Genomic DNA, 19396 nt, shown 5'->3' on the forward strand with positions numbered 1-19396 from the left:
TAATTGGGCATAGAAAAAATTCTTGATTAAAAAATTAATTGATTTCATTGCCAAATTTCAATTATTTTTTTAATTGTTTCAATTAAAAATTTAATCGATGTTGATTGCAAAACTCAATTAATTTATTAATTAAAAAAGGTAACTATTTTCAATTACATTCTGAATTGGCTTAGAATTTTTATTTGGATTAACAATTGATTGTTTGAAAAAAATTGTAATTAAAAATTAAAAAAAAAAATGTTCATCATCATCATAAACTGACTTAGTCTTCCGAATTTGATTAAAAGTTTATTGTATCAATTAACTTTTTAATTAAAAATTTTAAAATTTTCAATCATTGAATTAATTAACTTAATGTTTCTATCTTGATTAAAAAGTTAATTGTACCAATTAATTTATTAATTGAAAAAAATTTCAACTTCAATTAACTTTTTAATTGGAAATATTTTGGTGTTATTTTTTTCTGTGCACGCTTATGATTGGTAACCTCTATTATCCATCAACATATTTTTTTAAAATAAAATAGTAAACAAGTTTGAATTTCTAAAATATTTATTTATTTTTTTTTTATTTCAGTGTTCTAATGACAAGATATCAATATCGATTTCTATAATTGAGAGGGCTTGAATTGTATACAGGTAATTAAACTCCATGATCGTGTAAGCAACAAACCGTAAATCTTATAACTAAGAGTTTATTATATAAGTGTGATTCCCCCCCCCCCCCCCCCCCACCAAAAAAAAAAAGTGGAACTTGAGATCTTTTTCAAACATGGATAACTATCAAACAAGCATTCAAACGTGCGCCCATCCGTATAGTGGCTAGCCCCCTTACACTGTTATTTATGAGTTAGATATATTTTTGGTTTAGAGTATGGTTCATGCTCCAGATACAATTTCGAAATTAATCTTCAAAAGCATGACAAAAGAATTTTTGAGATACCGTATACCAGAGCATCTTAGTTTTGAAGAGCGTTTTTTTTTCAATGTATATACTTGCAAGTCATTAGCAGCATGTATATGAAATAGCCACAGTGGTCTTCATGCCTTAATTCAGTTGATGGTCTTCTAAATAATAGCATTTAATTATTTAATTTAAGAAAAGCCTGGAATATCTCATGATAAAAGTACATACAAATTTGTATTAATTGCTAAATTAGAATGAATAAATAGTTGGAATCTGTTAACAAAACTACTTTTTCATTAATTCCTAAGATACTTTATTCAATTTTTTTTCAGAATTCACGCTTTTTTTACTTTTGAACAAGTCCTATATTTCTTTAGAAAATTTCCCAAGATTTTATCAAAATTTTATTTCTATAGAAAATTTTTTCAAAAATTTTATTTTTTATTTGTTCAAACATTTCCTTCTATAGAAAATTTTCTCAAAAATTTTACTAAATTTCCTTCTTTAGAAAATTTTATCAAAATTTTATTTCTATAGAAAATTTGTTCAAAAATTTCCTTCTTTAGAAAATTGTATCAACATTTTATTTCTTTTTGTTTTTTGGTGTTTTATTCGATCTTTTTCTTTCAATAAATGTCAATAGTTTTATTAAGCTTGAGATCTTAGTATTTTCCTTTATTTTTCATCCATCATTCCTAATATTTCACACTTTTCACTGAATTGCTTCTTCAGAGGGGATTTGATATATAATATTATTGTAATTAATTAAATTAAGTTAACCAATTAATTAATTACAATAATATTATAGATCAAATCCCCTCTGAAGAAGCAATTCAGTGAAAATTGCGAAATATACGGAATGATGGATGAAAAATAAAGGAAAATACTAAGATCTCAAGCTTAATAAAACTATTGACAAAATTTATTTCTATAGAAAATTTTGTCAAAATTTTATTTCTATAAAAATTTATTCAACATTTTATTTCTATAGAAAATTTTGTCAACATTTTATTTCTGTAGAAAATTTTGTCAAAATTTTATTTCTATAGCAAATTTTGTCAAAATTTTATTTCTATAGAAAATTTTGTTAAAACTTTCTTTCTATACAAAATTTTGTTAAAATTTTATTTCTATACAAAAATTTTGTCAAAATTTTATTTCTATAGAAAATTTTATTTATATAGAAAATTTTCTCAAAAATTTTATTTCTATAGAAAATTTTATCAAAATTTTATTTCCATAGAAAATTTTGTAAATATTTTATTTCTATAGAAAATTTTGTCAAAATTTTATTTCTATAGAAAATTTTGTCAAAATTTTATTTCTATAGAAAATTTTATTTCTATAGAAAATGTTGTCAAAATTTTCTTTCTATAGAAAATTTTGTAAAAATTTTCTTTCTATACAAAAATTTTGTCAAAATTTTATTTCTATAAAAAATTTTGTCAAATTTTCTTTTCTATAGAAGATTTTCTCAAAAATTTTATTTCTATAGAAAATTTTGTCAAAATTTTATTTCCATAGAAAATTTTGTCAAAGTTTTATTTCTATAGAAAATTTTGTCAAAATTTTATTTCTATAGAAAATTTTATCAAAATTTTATTTTTATAGGAAATTTTGTCAAAATTTTATTTCTATAGAAAATTTTGTTAAAATTTTATTTCGATAGAAAATTTTGTCAAAATTTTATTTCTATAGAAAATTTTTTCAAAATTTTATTTCTATAGAAAATTTTGTCAAAATTTTATTTCTATAGAAAATTTTGTCAAATTTTATTTCTATAGAAAATTTTGTTAAAATTTTATTTCTATAAAAAATTTTGTTAAAATTTTATTTCTATAGAAAATTTTGTCAAAATTTTATTTCCATAGAAAATTTTGAAAAAATTTTATTTCTATAGAAAATTTTGTTAAAATTTTATTTCTATAGAAAATTTTATCAAAATTTTATTTCCATAGAAAATTTTGTCAAAATTTTATTTCTATATAAAATTTTGTCAAAATTTTATTTCTATAGAAAATTTTGTTAAAATTTTATTTCTATAGAACGTTTACTTAAAATTTTATTTCTATAAAAATTTTTCTCAAAATTGTATTTCTATAGGAGATATGTTCAAAAATTTCCTTCTATAGAAAATTTGGTCAACATTTTATTTCTATAGAAAATTTTGTCAAAATTTTATTTCTATAGAACATTTTATCATAACTTTATTTCTATAGAAAATGGTAACACTGGCTTCAAATATCTGATATCTTGTTTTTAAGACAAGTTTTAGTCATGGTATCACTTATATCTGACATATCTTAGAATACATGAAAATTTTATTTCTATAGAAAATTTTGTTAAAATTTTATTTCTATAGAACGTTTACTTAAAATTTTATTTCTATAAAAAATTTTCTCAAAATTGTATTTCTATAGGAGATATGTTCAAAAATTTCCTTCTATAGAAAATTTGGTCAACATTTTATTTCTATAGAAAATTTTGTCAAAATTTTATTTCTATAGAAAATTTTGTCAAAATTTTATTTCTATACAAAATTTTTGTTAAAATTTTTTTTCTATAGAAAATTTTATTTCTATAGAAAATTTTGTTAAAATTTTATTTCTATAGAACGTTTACTTAAAATTTTATTTCTATAAAAAAATTTTCTCAAAAATTTTATTTCTATAGAAATTTTTATCAAAATTTTATTTCTATAGAAAATTTTGTCAAAATTTTATTTCTATAGAAAATTTTGTCAAAATTTTATTTCTATAGAAAATTTTGTTAACATTTTATTTCTATACAAAAATGTTGTCAAAATTTTATTTTTATAGAAATTTTGTCAAAATGTCAAATTTTGTCAAATTTCTATAGAATTTTTTTTTTCAAAATCTTATTTCTATAGAAAATTTTATCAAAATTTTATTTCTATAGAAAATTTTGTCAAAATTTTATATCTATAGAAAATTTTGTTAACATTTTATTTCTATACAAAAATTTTGTCAAAATTTTATTTTTATAGAAAATTTTGTCAAAATTTTATTTCTATAGATAATTTTATTTCTAAAAATTTTATTTCTATAGAAAATTTTATCAAAACTTTATTTCTATAGAAAATAGTAACACTGGCTTCAAATATCTGATAGCTTGTTTTTAAGACAATTTTGTCAAAATTTTATTTCTATAGAAAATTTTGTCAAAATTTTATTTCTATAGAAAATTTTGTAAAAATTTTATTTCTATAGAAAATTTTGTAAAATTTTATTTCTATAGAAAATTTCTCAAAAATTTCCTTCTATCGAAAATTTTCTCTAAATTTTATTTCTATAGAAAATTTTGACAAAATTTCATTTCTATAGAAAATTTTGTCAAAATTTTATTTCTATAGAAAATTTTGTCAAAATTTTATTTCTATAGAAAATTTTGTCAAAATTTTATTTCTATAGAAAATTTTGACAAAATTTCATTTCTATAGAAAATTTTGTCAAAATTTTATTTCTATAGAAAATTTTGTCAAAATTTTATTTCTATAGAAAATTTTGTCAAAATTTTATTTCTATAGAAAATTTTATTTCCATAGAAAATTTTGTCAAAATTTTATTTCTATAGAAAATTTTGTCAAAATTTTATTTCTATAGAAAATTTTATCAAATTTTTGTTTTAGAAAATTTTATCAAATTTTTTTTAGAAAATTTTATCAAAATTTGATTTCTATTGAGAATTTTGTCAAAATTTTATTTCTATAGAAAATTTTGTCAAAATTTTATTTCTATAGAAAATTTTGTCTACATTTTATTTCTATAGAAAATTTTGTCAAAATTTTATTTCTATAGAAATTTTGTCAAAATTTTATTTCTATAGAAAATTTTGTCAAAATTTTATTTCTATAGAAAATTTTATTTCCATAGAAAATTTTGTCAAAATTTTATTTCTATAGAAAATTTTGTCAAAATTTTATTTCTATAGAAAATTTTATCAATTTTTTTTTTTAGAAAATTTTATCAAAATTTTATTTCTATTGAGAATTTTGTCAAAATTTTATTTCTATAGAAAATTTTATCAAAATTTCTCAAAAAGTTTATTTCTATAGAAAATTTTGTCAAAATTTAATTTTGTCAAAATGTCAAATTTCTATAGAAAATTTTGTAAAAATTTTGTTTTGATGGAAAAATTTCCCAAAAATTGTATTTCTATAGAAAATTTTATTTCTGTAGAAAATGTTGTCAAAATTTTATTTCTATAGAAAATGTTCTCAAAAATTTTATTTCTATAGAAAATTTTGTCAAAATTTTATTTCTATAGAAAATTTTGTTAACATTTTATTTATATACAAAAATGTTGTCAAAATTTAATTTCTATAGAAAATTTTATCAAAATTTTATTTCTATAGAACATTTTATCATAACTTTATTTCTATAGAAAATGGTAACACTGGCTTCAAATATCTGATATCTTGTTTTTAAGACAAGTTTTAGTCATAGTATCACTTATATCTGACATATCTTAGAATACATGATCACAAAATTGTGCCAAATAGTTTGACCCAAAAATAATCTACGCATCAATGACCCATATTCTATTAGAGATCATACATCGATATCGATAACATGAGTCAAATTTCAAACAGTTAACACTCTTATTTTTAACACAACGTCCAATTAACACAACATATCGGTTAGGTTATTTGCCATAGCCTATAGTGGACTAGAGTGTAAGTTGCTCCCATGGAGAGACAGACAAAATGTATTGGAATAATTTGATCAAATAATTTCGCAATTTCATTTGAGCCGGCGTGCACAATAACGATAGAAGTAATTCTCGAAAGTTAAGGAAAAGTATTACGATGCTGTTTTAACAACAACATCATCATTACCACGATCACCACCACCATCATTATTAACATTTGGCTATGGTAGTTGATGTTGTCTTTTTATGGTTAAGTGGGTCATAATGTCGTTGTTTCTGTTCTGTGTTTTTTTTTTTGGTTACAACTTTGGCTCTTTACGCGATATGTTGTTCTTTTTCAGTCAGTTTTAAGAAAAAGTTGTTATTATATTCACTAAGAAAAAGGAAAACGTATTGAGCTTTACCAGCATTTGGAATCTTGTTTTACCTACACAATCCAATGATGGCCAACTTTAATAGAATGGTCATAGACATAGACTGACTATGAAATTTTCTTGGACACAATTGAAAATGTACAACAACAAAAACCTGCGGGAAAGACAGACATAAGTCTTAGAATTTCAATGACCAAATGAGTCAAGTTTAAGATATAAGTTTCAGTTGCAGCCAGTCATCCTCTCTGCACTCCCTTTCCACCATCATCTTGATCGGTAAATAAATGATGGTTGTTGAGAAACAATCTTGGGAGACTTAAATAGACAACTGTTTTGCCGGTATATGGAGAAATGGGTCATTAGCTAGACTCTATTTTTCAGTGGGTTTTCAGTATGGGTGCTAGCTAGGCTAACATTAAAGGGTTAAATCCAAGAGTGACTGGCTGAGTTTTTGGTACAAAGATTAATGAAGTCATGGCTCAAACTACCGGTAATTTGGGTTGATTGCGTTTGCAATACAGCTGTCTGTTGTTTTGCTTTTTGTTTGAAAGGTTTTTGCTTTCTTTTGAGTAAATTTGTGGGCGATTTTTTCCTTATTCAACAGAAGCCAATTTAGTTGACCCCTCGTCCATATATAAGTCATAGATATGTGAAAACCTCTTTCATAATTTTAGCAGATATAATGTGGTTAAAATGAAAGTGGGTCAAAGGAATAACTTTAGAAAGGGTAGAAACATGTTAAAGGTGAATTTATTAGGAAAATAAAATTTTAAGATTTATTATAGACAGAATAACTAGCAACAATTAAAAAGTTGATTAAATAGAAGTTTTTCTATAGAAATCTTTTTTCAGCCTGGCTGAATAGAAGTTTTCCCATAGAAAACTTTATTCAGCCGGGCTGAATTGAAAATTTCCTATAGAAAACTTTATTAAGCAATGCTGAATAAAAGTTTTCCTATAGAAAGCACTATTCAGCCGAGCTGAATAGAAGAATACAAATTGTTTGATCTAAAGGATGGTACTACAGGGTGGCTGATATGTAATGCTGATAAGTAAGTAACTATAATTTTTAATTTTATTGTTCAAAAGCAAAATTGCCGGAAATAACATCAAATTCTAGAATCATTTTAGATTTGTTTGATTTGCCTTGCCTACCTTTGGCAAGAATTATGATCCTCAAACGGGCGACACACAGCTCATGTTGCACGAAAATGGTGCTATGACAGGGTGGATAAAGTTGATGGCCCGTGGCACGACCGCGAGCCATTTGGTACTTTTTCATCACAATTACTCTATATAGAGTTATTCAGCCTTAAATATGAACGTTTCTCAGATATCAACTAAACTCTAAAAATTATAAATAGCGGACATTGAAGAAATAAACATATTCCAAAATGAGAATATTTTGGGTTTATTACAGGATCTCAATATTTTTGAGAGGAATATTGTTTATACCACATTCGTCCACAAATGTATAAACGTGAAATGTGATTTTTTCCGCCACACTGAGGAACAGAGTATTATAAGATAGTTGGTACATATTTGAAACGCCCAGAAAGAGACGAAATACACACATGGTGTCTTTAGTAATAATGTTTAGTGCTGGCCCCTGAGCCGGTTGCCACAGTTGGTAGAATTCTACAAAAAAAAAACAATGGTAAATTTATTACTGTTGTATAGATTGGTAGAATTTTTGATTTTGGAGGATTTTGCACAGATATAGAGAAATTTGGACAAAATCTTCTATGGGACTAAAATTTTGACAAAATTTCCTATCGAATAAAATTTAGACAAAATTGACAAAATTTTCTATGGGAATACAATTTTGACAAAATTTCCTATAGAAGTAAATTGTTGACAAAATTTTCTTTAGAAATAAAATTTTTAAAAAATTTTCTATAGAAATATAATTTTGACAAAATTTTGTATAGAAATAAATTGTTGACAAAATTTTCCATAAGATAACATTTTTTCTATAGAAAAAAAAATTTTGAAAAAAAATTTTATAGAAATAAAATTTTGTCAAAACTTCCTATAGAAATAAAATTTTGACAAAATTTTCAATATAAATAAAATTTTCACAAAATATTCTTTAAAAATAAAATTTGGACAAAATTTACTATAGGCATAAAATTTGGACAAAATTTACTATAGGCATGAAATTTAAAAAAAATGTTCTATAGTAATAATATTTTAACAAAATTTTCTATAGAAATAAAAATTTGACAATTTTTTTTATAGAAAAAAAAAAATTTTGTCAAAATTTTTTATAGAAATAAAATTTTGATAAAAATTTCTGTAGAAATAAAATTTTGACAAACTTCCTCTAAGAAATAAAATTTTGACAAAATTTTCTATAGAAATAAAATATTTACAAAATTTTCCCTAGAAATAAAATTTGAGAAAATTTTCTATAGAAATAAAATTTTAACAAAATTTTCTATAAAAAATAAAATTTTAACAAAATTTTCTATAAAAAATAAAATTTTAACAAAATTTTCTATAAAAAAATAAAATTTTAACAAAATTTTCTATAAAAAATAAAATTTTGACAAAATTTTCTATAGAAATAAAATTTTGACAAAATTTTCTCTAGAAATAAAATTAAAAAAAAAATCTATAGAAATAAAATGTTGACAAAATTTTCTGTAGAAATAAAGTTTTGACAAAATTTTCTATAGAAATAACATTATGTAAAATAAGATTTGTTTTTAGAAAAATTTAAAACAAATGTCCAAATCGCTCTAGATTTAAATATACGTATACTTTTACAATAGTCCTTAAAGTTGATATTATGTAAAGGGTGGTTACAATTTCAAGGGCCGATGTTGATTTTGAATAAAACACAAACTATTTAGGAAATTATTGTAATTTTACTTTATTATGATATATTGGTATTACTCAATTATGTATGGAACAAAATATCGGCCAAATGGGCGCCGCGATCTCAGTGGCACACCTTCATCCGATGGTCCAAATTTTCGATGACGCTGAGGCATAATGGAGATTCTATGCCGTTAATGTGCCGAAATATCTCATCCTTTAGCTCTTGAATTGTTGCTGGCTTATCGACGTACACCTTTTCTTTCAAATAACCCCAAAGAAAAAAAGTCCAACGGTGTCAAATCACATGATCTTGGCGGCCAATTGATATCGCCATTACTTGAGATAACACGGCCATTGAATTTTTTGCGCAAAAGAGCCATTGTTTCGTTAGCTGTGTGGCAAGTGGCACCGTCCTGCTGAAACCACATATCGTCCATATCCATATCTTCCAATTCGGGCCATAAGAAGTTCGTTATAATCTCACGATAGCGAACACCATTCACAGTAACTGCCTGACCGGCCTCATTTTGGAAAAAATACGGCCCGATGATGCCGCCAGCCCATAAACCGCACCAAACAGTCACTCTTTGTGGGTGCATTGGTTTTTCGACAATCACTCTTGGATTCTCATTCGCCCAAATGCGGCAATTCTGTTTATTGACGAATCCACTGAGGTGAAAATGTGCCTCATCACTGAAGATGATTTTCTTCGAAAATTGATCATCCACTGTTGCCATTTCTTGGAACCATTTAACACGTTGTTGGATTGTGTATCTCTCCATGGTTCAAATTGAGTAAGTCTGAAATAGAGAAATGTCAAATAAAATTCGGAAAAAAAACTTGGCGTTTAGGTGTGGTTCACATTCAACATCGGCCCTTACAATTTAACCACCCTTTAGTTTTAGCGCTGTTTGGCTTCGAAAACTACTTTTTTAAAACATTTTTAGTACTTTTTCGTCAACATCATTTATCATCACTTGGCTGTGGTGTTTTGGCCTATGCCCGGCGAATTGCCGTGTTGAGATGATCGATAATTGGCCGCTAGGGTTGTTCATAACATTAACATCGGCGGCGCTTGAGTCCTGGTGGCCAATCGATGCTGTAAATTTGCAGCTGACCTCTTTGATAAACTTTTCAATTTGGAAAATGCAATCAAAAAAATGACAAGAATCAATTAAATTTTAATTGGATCAATAATTTTTTTAATTGGCGGCGCTGTTTGATTTTATCAATTTCGTTATTGAAGCAATTTCAACTAAAAATTAATTGGATATATTAATTTCGTGATTGAAAACAAAAAAAAAATATTGTGGTATTGAACCAATGCCAAAATCCTTAAGGGAAGGTTAATATCCTTGGATCTTGTTAACGTTTTCTTTTCGTTTAGTAGTAAAAAGCTTTTTAGGAAGATCTTCCAGATGAAATTCGTGCTTTAAAGAAATTGGCGACTATTGTCCCATTGGCATGGAAGAATAATAATCAAATTATTGGCTTTTAATAATATTTAAGAAAAAATTGTTTTCAGGAATGCGTTCTACAAGTTAAATTCGTCATTCAATTTTGATTTTTGCTTAGGCGAGACGATTTTTTGGATTAGTCGTACAAAAAGTGGCATACCTTTGCATACAGAAAGATTTGATTTATATTAATTTGCCACTTTTATTTGTTAAAGCAATGATCACATACTTAAGACAATCGGAATTGAAATTTACAAAAAAATATAACAATAATTAATTTATTACCAAAACAATTAAAATTGGTTCGATATGACAAAAAAGTGGCACAAAAGTTTAAAAAGTGTGGCATATAAAGTAGAGATTGTAATTAAAATCAAAAAGTCGACACTTCGAGTTTTGTTAAAGTCGACATTTAGAATTCCGTTTTTTTGTCAAATATGTAAAGGTCTATTGTTTGATTTGTTTAAAAAATGTAACAGGTCGATTTTTGAAAAAATGCCAATTTTGCCACTTAAGCGACACAATGGTATTACTGGTTCTTTGCTACTACTTTTTTTTTAAAGATTTAATGTAAACTATCTTTAGGAAAATATTTTTGTTTTCTGTTTATAATTTTTTCGTAATTAAAATGCATAAATAAGGAACATGACATCCAGCCCGGACAGACATACCCTGGTGGGTCAGCTGCAATTCAGCCAGACAATATGACAACAAGACAGACAGACAACTTAAAGTCTTAAGGCCTCCAGAATAATTTTATTTGGTTTTTTTTAGTTTTACATTTTCCAACACCCTTTAGTCTACTGCTGCCATTGGTAGTTTGTGAGTTGTCGTTGACGCTGTCGTGGTCCTTAGTCTTGCTTTACACAAAAAAAAAACTTCGTTTGAGAGCTATGGAATAAATTTAAATTCTACAACTCTTCACTGACACTGCTCTGTAATGTTCCAATGCCCATCGTGCTTTTGCCATCGTTGCTCATATTAAGCTGATGTTCTGGCTTCTGTGTAAATATAAATAAACGCGCGTGTCCCCACACCCTGACTAGAAGAACTCTAAATCATGCATCACGCATTCATGTCTGCTGCATTGGTTTCATATGGCGGTAGTTGTTTGTCTTTTTGAAGCAAAAAGTAGCACCACCACCATGCCACTACCACCATCATCATCATCATCACCAGCTATTATTTGACAGCTTTTTTACCTTATTGTGTCAGGCATTTATTTAGTATTCTTACCATAAACATCATCGACATTTACACCAATCGTGCATTTGAATATAAACACTCTCAAGAACACATCAACTTTTTAACTTCTAGCATAGCTACCTCATCACTTTATATGGAAGTATTGGCAAAAAGAAGTATTGAGAAATCTGGGCAATGACAGTTTAGTAGAACATCTAATGAAAGTGTTGCCACTGTTTATTAAATTACAATCAATGAAGAATGAAATATAAGTTTTCTTCTCGAAAACTTTATTCAGCCTGGCTGAATTGAAATTTTCCCATAGAAATCTTTACTCAGCCTTGCTGAATAGTTTTCCTATAGAAAACTGTATTTAAGCGTGGCTGAATATAAGTTTTCCTATAGAAAACCTTGTTCAGACTGGCTGAATAAAAGTTTTTCTGTAGAAACCCTTATTCAGCCTAGCAGAATAGCAGTTTTCCTATAAAAATCATTATTCAGCCTGGCATAAAAGTTTTCGCATAGAAAACCTTATACAGAAGTTTTCCTATAGAAAACCTTATTCTGAATGGCTGAAAATTTTATTCAGCCTGGCTGTATAGAAGTTTTCGCATAGAAAACCTTATTCAGCTTGGCTGAATAGAAGTTTTCCTATAAAGAATATTTTTCAGCCAGGCTGAATAGAAGTTTTCGTATAGAAATCATTATTCAGCCAGGTTGAATAGAAGTTTTTGCATAGAAAATTTCATTCAGCCTCGTTGAATAGAAGTTTTTTCTATAGAAAACCTTCTTCAGCCTGGCTGAATAGAAGTTTACCTATAGAAAACCTTCTTCAGCCTGGCTGAATAGAAGTTTACCTATAGAAAACTTTATTCAGCCATCCTGAATAGAAGTTTTTATTTAGAAAATCTTATTCAGCCTGGCTGAATAGAAGTTTTCCTATAGAAAACCTTATTCAGCCTGGCTGAATAGAAGTTTTCCTATAGAAACCCATATTCAGCCTGGCTGAATAGAAGTTTGGCTGAATAGAAGTTTTCCTATAAAGAATATTTTTCAGCCAGGCTGAATAGAAGTTTTCGTATAGAAATCATTATTCAGTCAGGTTGAATAGAAGTTTTTGCATAGAAAATTTCATTCAGCCTCGTTGAATAGAAGTTTACCTATAGAAAACCTTCTTCAGCCTGGCTGAATAGAAGTTTACCTATAGAAAACTTTATTCAGCCATCCTGAATAGAAGTTTTTATTTAGAAAACCTTATTCAGCCAGGCTTAATAGAAGTTTTCCTATAGAAAACCTTATTCAGCCTGGCTGAATAGAAGTTTTCCTATAGAAACCCATATTCAGCCTGGCTGAATAGAAGTTTTCCTATAGGAAATCTTATTCAGCCTGGCTGAATAGAAGTTTTCCTATAGAAAGCCTTATTCAGCCTGGCTGTATAGAAGTTTTCGCATAGAAAACTTTATTCAGCTTGGCTGAATAGAAGTTTTCCTATAGAAAACATTATTCATCCAGGCTAAATAGAAGTTTTCCTATAGAAGACCTTATTCAGCCTGGCTGAATAGAAGTTTTCCTATAGAAAACCTTATTCAGCCTGGCTGAATAGAAGTTTTCCTATAGAAAACCTTATTCAGCCTGGCTGAATAGAAGTTTTCCTATAGAAAACCTTATTCAGCCTGGCTGAATAGAAGTTGTCCTATAGAAAACCTTATTCAGCCTGGCTGAATAGAAGTTTTCCTATAGAAAACCTTATTCAGCATGGCTGAATAGAAGTTTTCCTATAGAAAACCTTATTCAGCCTGGCTGAATAGAAGTTTTCCTATAGAAAACCTTATTCAGCCTGGCTGAATAGAAGTTTTCCTATAGAAAACCTTATTCAGCCTGGCTGAATAGAATTTATCCTATAGAAAACCTTATTCAGCCTGGCTGAATAGATGTTTTCCTATAGAAAACTTTATTCAGTCTATCTGAATATAAGTTTTCCTATAAAAGACCTTATTCAGCCTGGCTGAATTGAAGTTTTTATTTAGAAAACCTTATTCAGTCTACCTGAATATAAGTTTTCCTATGAATAGAAGTTTTCCTATAGAAAATCTTATTCTGAGTGGCTGAATAGACGTTTTCCTATGAAAATTTTATTATGCAAGGCTCAATAAAAGTTTTTCTCTGGGCTACAAGCAATGGATTATTATCGACATTTTTTTATGTGATTCTTTTAAACTCAGTTCTAGTCCCCCTCCGATATTGTAGTTAATTCCTGTATAGTAAAAAAGGGAATGCAATGTTATTAATATATGCCACAATGGGTTTCCATTTATATCCCAATGAAATTGCGGCAATGCATCGTTGTCTAGGTTAAATGCAAGACAATGGCTTTTTTGAATTGTGGCCAAGTCACCATCAGCCAGGTCCTCATGAGGCAGCCAGACAGGCAGTTCGATAACAAAGAAATGCTTATAAATTATTAAGTTGTAGCATAGCAAAATGATGATGCCTTCAGCATTATTGTACAAGGAGTAATGGAAAAAATAAATTAAATTGTTGAGGCCTATTTACCAAAAAGGGAAGTAAACTTTAAGCGTATGTATGTAACAAAAGAAAGTAGGTCTTTCAATAATGTATCATTATAGGGTGAGAGTAATTACCTAAACATTAGTGGTAATAGGGCCTTTCATAAATGTGGTTGCTGAATTTTATTGTGAACAATTACTTCCACACATATTTATAGGCCAAGGGTAAGGACCTTTTCATTACTGGTAATAGGCTTCTGTATTCTAATTTCTTTAAATTTAAAACAATTCAGGCCTATCTTTCCTTCAAGAGAACGGTAAATGCCACACAAATTTCTCCTTCCAGGTCTGCTACTTCCATAATTTCTACTCAAACACATGTTCTAGTGATTATCTAAAATTACAATTTTCACAAATTTTACTACAAAAAACTGCTTCCAAAACACACATGAAAATAAATTAAAGGTAAAGCCTATTGCTTAACTATACCATATGATGTTAGTTATGAGGCCATATACCTTTTAGCTATGGAACAAACATCCCCTGGCCATAAATAATGCATGGTAGTAAATACACATGCGACCGGAAAAATATGGTGGCACAACCCCTTTTCCCTTGACGACGGGGATGACTTCCGTCAAAGGAGAAAATCACAAGAAAATTTCCATATGACACAACTTGCTATGGAAAGACAATAGCATGGAGGAAAAAGATGAGAACGGCAGCGACAGTATCATAATGCAAAACAAACCAAAAGCCGGCACACGTGCATTAGCTATTCAGTTATCCTTTTAACCGTTTTGGTTTAAACTTGCGCAAATAAACATTGCTTCAGAGAAGCACTGTAGTACAATTAGAGAAAAAACATACCCAAGGTGACCATAATCACTAATGATGAAAAATATCACCAGGAAGATAATTCAGAAAGGAAACCAGATGGTATTAAAGGGTAATAATTCTTACACAGAAAAAAATATCACCAAAATACTTCCAATTAATAAAAATACTATGAAATTAAAAAATAGAGTCTATTAAGAAAATGTTCAAGTGTAATAGAAATTTTCCTATAAAAAAACCTTATTCACCCAGGCTGAATAGCAGATTTCCTAGAGAAAACCTTATTAAGCCTGGCTGAATTGGGTTTCCTATAGGAAACTTTCTGAATAGAAGTTTTCCTAAACAAAACCTTATTCAGACAGGCTGAATAGAAGTTCCCCTATAGAAAACCTTATTCAGCCACAATGAATAGTCCTTTTCCTATAGAAAACCTTATTCAGCCAGGCTGAATAAAAGTTTTCCTATAGAAAACCTTATTCAGCCAGGCTGAATAAAAGTTTTCCTATAGAAAACCTTATTCAGCCAGGCTGAATAAAAGTTTTCCTATAGAAAACCTTATTCAGCCAGGCTGAATAGAAGTTTTCATATATAAAACTTTATTCAGCCTGGTTGAATAGAAGTTTTCCTACAGAAAACCTTATTCAGCCAGGATGAATAGCAGGTTTCCTATAGAAAACCTTATTCACCCAGGATGAATAGAAGTTTTCCTCAGCCACGGTGTATAGAAAGTTTCCTGTAGAAACCCTTTTTTAGCCTGACTGAATCGAAGCTTTCCTATAGAAAACCGTATTCAGCTGAGATGAATAGAAGTTTTCCTATAGAAAATGTTATTGAATCAGGCTGAATATAAATTTTTCTATAGAAAACCTTATTCAGCCAAGGTGCACAGAGAGTTTCCTGTAGAAACCTTTTTTTAGCCTGACTGAATCGAAGTGTTCCTATAGAAAACCTTATTCAGCTAGGCTGAATCGAAATTTTCCTATAGAAAACCTTATTAAGCCACAATGAATAGTCCTTTTCCTATAGAAACCCTTATTCAACCACGGTGAATATTACGTTTACTACACAAAACCGTATTCAGCCAGGCGGAATAGAAGTTTTCCTATAGAAAACCTTATTCAGCCAGGCGGAATAGAAGTTTTCCTATAGAAAACCTTATTCAGCCAGGCTGAATAGAAGTTTTCCTATAGAAAACCTTATTCAGCCAGGCTGAATAGAAGTTTTCCTATAGAAAACTTTATTCAGCCTGGCTGAATAGAAGTTTTCCTATTGAAAATCTTATTCAGCCAGGCTGCATAGATGTTTTCCTATAGAAAACATTATTGAGCCAAACTAAATAGAAGTTTTCCTATACAAGACCATATTCAGCCATGCTAGATAGAAGTTTTTTTTTTATAGAAACTTATTCGACTAGGCTGAATAAAATGTTTCCTATAGAAAACCTTATTCTACCAGGGTGAATAAAATGTTTCCTACAGAAAACCTTATGTAGCCAGGCTGAATAGAAGGTTTCCTATAGAAAACCTTATTCAGCCAGGATGAATAGAGGTTTTCCTATAAAAAATCTTTTTCAGCATGGCTGAATAGAAGTTTTCCTATAGAAAACCTTATTCAGCCACGGTGCATAAAAAGTTTCCTGTAGAAAACATTTTTTAGCCTGACTGAATCGAAGTTTTCCTATAAAAAACCTTATTCAGCCACGCTGAATCGACGTTTTCCCATAGAAAACCTTATTCAGCCAGGCTGAATCGACGTTTTCCTATGGAAAACCTTATTCAGCCAGGCTGAATAGAAGTTTTCCTATTGAAAACCTAATTCAGCCAGGATGAATAGAAGTTTTCCTATAGAAAACCTTATTCAGCCAGGCTGAATAGAAGTTTTCCTATAGAAAACCTTATTCAGCCATGCTGAATAGAAATTTTCCTATAGAAAACCTTATTCAGCCAGGCTGAATAGAAGTTTTCCTATAGAAAACCTTATTCAGCCTGGCTGAATAGAAGTTTTCCTATAGAAAACCTTATTCAGCCTGGCTGAATAGAAGTTTTCCTATAGAAAACCTTATTCAGCCTGGCTGAATAGAAGTTTTCCTATAGAAAACCTTATTCAGCCTGGCTGAATAGAAGTTTTCCTATAGAAAACCTTATTCAGCCTGGCTGAATAGAAGTTTTCCTATAGAAAACCTTATTCAGCCAGGCTGAATAGAAATTTTGTTACAGAAAACATTTTCCGACAAAAAATGTTCCATGTCCCCCTCCAGAAATGTTTGTGTGAGGTGCTCATATTCCTCCTCTGCATGTAGACATAACTTTTTTTGAGATAATAATATTTTTAATAAAATTATTTTTAGTGCAATTAAAATGTTTTATGCGATCACGGTTTTATAGAAAAATAAAATGTATTCTTAGTAACCATTTATTTATGGTGAACATATTATTATTATTCATTCGCCATTTTATAGTTCTTAGAATATGTTCACCTATGTAGGTTTTATTTGTTTTTACTTCCAATATTATTTTTCAAAATACAACACCACTGTGCCACATGCCATACCACAGTGCGTGTAATGTTTTTATGCCTCTGTGGGTATTTAAGGCTTAACATTCATTCATTTTGTGTCAAATGATGAGACGACGCCTATTTGGGGGGTACTATCTGGGGTTGTTTATTACCATTCTGCTTCTTCTAGTTGGATTATAGTAGAACTACACCACACTAACACCAACGCACATCATTCAGCCAGTCAGCCACCCTCTCTAGTATTCTCTCACATTGCTGAAATATCTCTGCTACATTCAAAAATGTTAAAGAACTCAGTGAAAACAAAAGACAACATATTTAATACAAAAACAAAAAAGAACTAAAAATTGACAACAAACGGCTGTCAACGGCAAAGTCAAAATATGGAACTATGTTGTTGTTGTTGCTGCTGTCATTGTACCCCAAAGACACAATTTTTATGGTTGCACAAATGCTGATGACGACACACAAGAAGAAGAGCTGCTAAGCGAATATAAAATGTGAAATGACAACGCCTTACTGGGATGGTTGTTGTCGTTATTATTTCATTCGAAAAAGCTCTCACATTCAGCCAGTGAGACAGTCACTTAGCCAAAAATATTGTTCGCCTTCGTCTTTGTGTATGTCACTCGTTTAATTTGTCCTCCTTCAATTGAATTCATAATAATGCAACCATTCACTTGCTCTTCGCTCTCACTCAGTCGTGTAGTCTGTCAATGATTTTATTGTTGTACATGGTTGATTATTTACGCACACATTCAAATATGTTGAGTACTTTCAAAATCATCTCTGTAATATTATGAAGTGTTATTATGCTGTACCACATTGAGTTTGACCAACATTGTTTTTGCAATTGTTATACTTATAAGAGAGAATTTTGGCATCAGTGATGCCAAATGAAAAGTTCTTTTTTGACACAGATACTACATAGTAAAAAGAAGAATGAAATATAGGAGAATATAATCAAACATATTGATTCCAAGTCCGATAAACTTAAAATGAATGAATGAATAAACAAATATAAAAGGAAATATATTAGTTGTAATTTTAAGCACATATCCATAAAAGTTTACTGTATATAAAATTAACTCTAAGAAATATATTTTTTGTTTGGTAATGAAACGAGAGGATAGCAAAAGTATGTTTTAAAACAAAAAAATATAAAAACATCGAATATTATAATTACGTTTTTTCAAATGATAGAAAACTTTCTACATACCTCGTTTTCGAAGAAAAAATATGGAAATATTACTTATTAATGGCTTAAAAGCCTTTATTTGTCAGGCTATGACCTTTTCAACATCACTGAATTTGAAAACGTCATAAACATCCTTCGTTAACCCTGGACAGTCATCCTTCGTCAAAATGACGACGCGTAATTTCATTTTCGATTTAAAATGCATTTTAGTCGATTAGGAAATGATAAATTTAAGTAATACTAATTCAACAATTTTATGAGTTTTTGTTTTATACTAATTAAAAACAAATTGAATAAGAAAATAAACTCAATTTTGGTTGTCATTTTTGCTTACGATGTAAATTATAGCGTCTTGAAATAAGCCGTAGTCAAAATGACGAAGGATGACGTTTGTGTACCAAAAATAAGGATGACTTTCCAGGGTTAAGTATATATTACATTTTTTGATGATAGTATTATTAAATGATTTTTTTCCCCGAAAACAAGGCAAGTATTCTTATAAATCGTAAAATAAAGAAGGATTCTGTTTTTGGTCGAAATTAAAAAAAAAAAAAAAAAAAAAAAAAAAAAAAAACAATTGAAATTTTATTGGACTGCAACATTTTTGAATCAACGAGAGTCACACAAACTCATTTACATAGTACTGCAACAAAAATATTAACATCCCAGCAAAAAATTGAAAGTTGTTCTAAAGATGTTCTTTATTTTAACTACACTTTAAGTTGCATTAATTAAATTTTTTATAACGCGCCTACTTCATATTTTTAATGCGTAACTTTAACTTTTTTCAAATGGGTTAAAAACAAAATAAGAGTTAATAAAAATGGTACAACATCTTTACATTTTGTCGGAAAAAATTCTAAACTCTTCAAGGAATTTTTGAAAATATTTCGCGAATTTTTGAAAATATTTCGCCCT

At 28.5% G+C, this 19396-nt stretch overlaps 1 protein-coding gene across 1 annotated transcript in view; it reads left to right on the forward strand.

The window, feature by feature from the left end:
• CdGAPr (GTPase-activating protein CdGAPr) overlaps positions 1 to 19396 on the forward strand; it is a 287380-nt gene that overhangs the window by 35431 nt on the left and 232553 nt on the right. Inside the window, exon 2 of the mRNA XM_075294044.1 lies at positions 577 to 638. The gene's annotated coding sequence lies outside the window, so the exon portion shown is untranslated. The remainder of the gene's footprint in view (positions 1 to 576; positions 639 to 19396) is intronic.

Source organism: Haematobia irritans, chromosome 2 (assembly GCF_050003625.1).
Source record: "Haematobia irritans isolate KBUSLIRL chromosome 2, ASM5000362v1, whole genome shotgun sequence".
In the NCBI taxonomy this organism is placed as follows: domain Eukaryota; kingdom Metazoa; phylum Arthropoda; class Insecta; order Diptera; family Muscidae; genus Haematobia; species Haematobia irritans.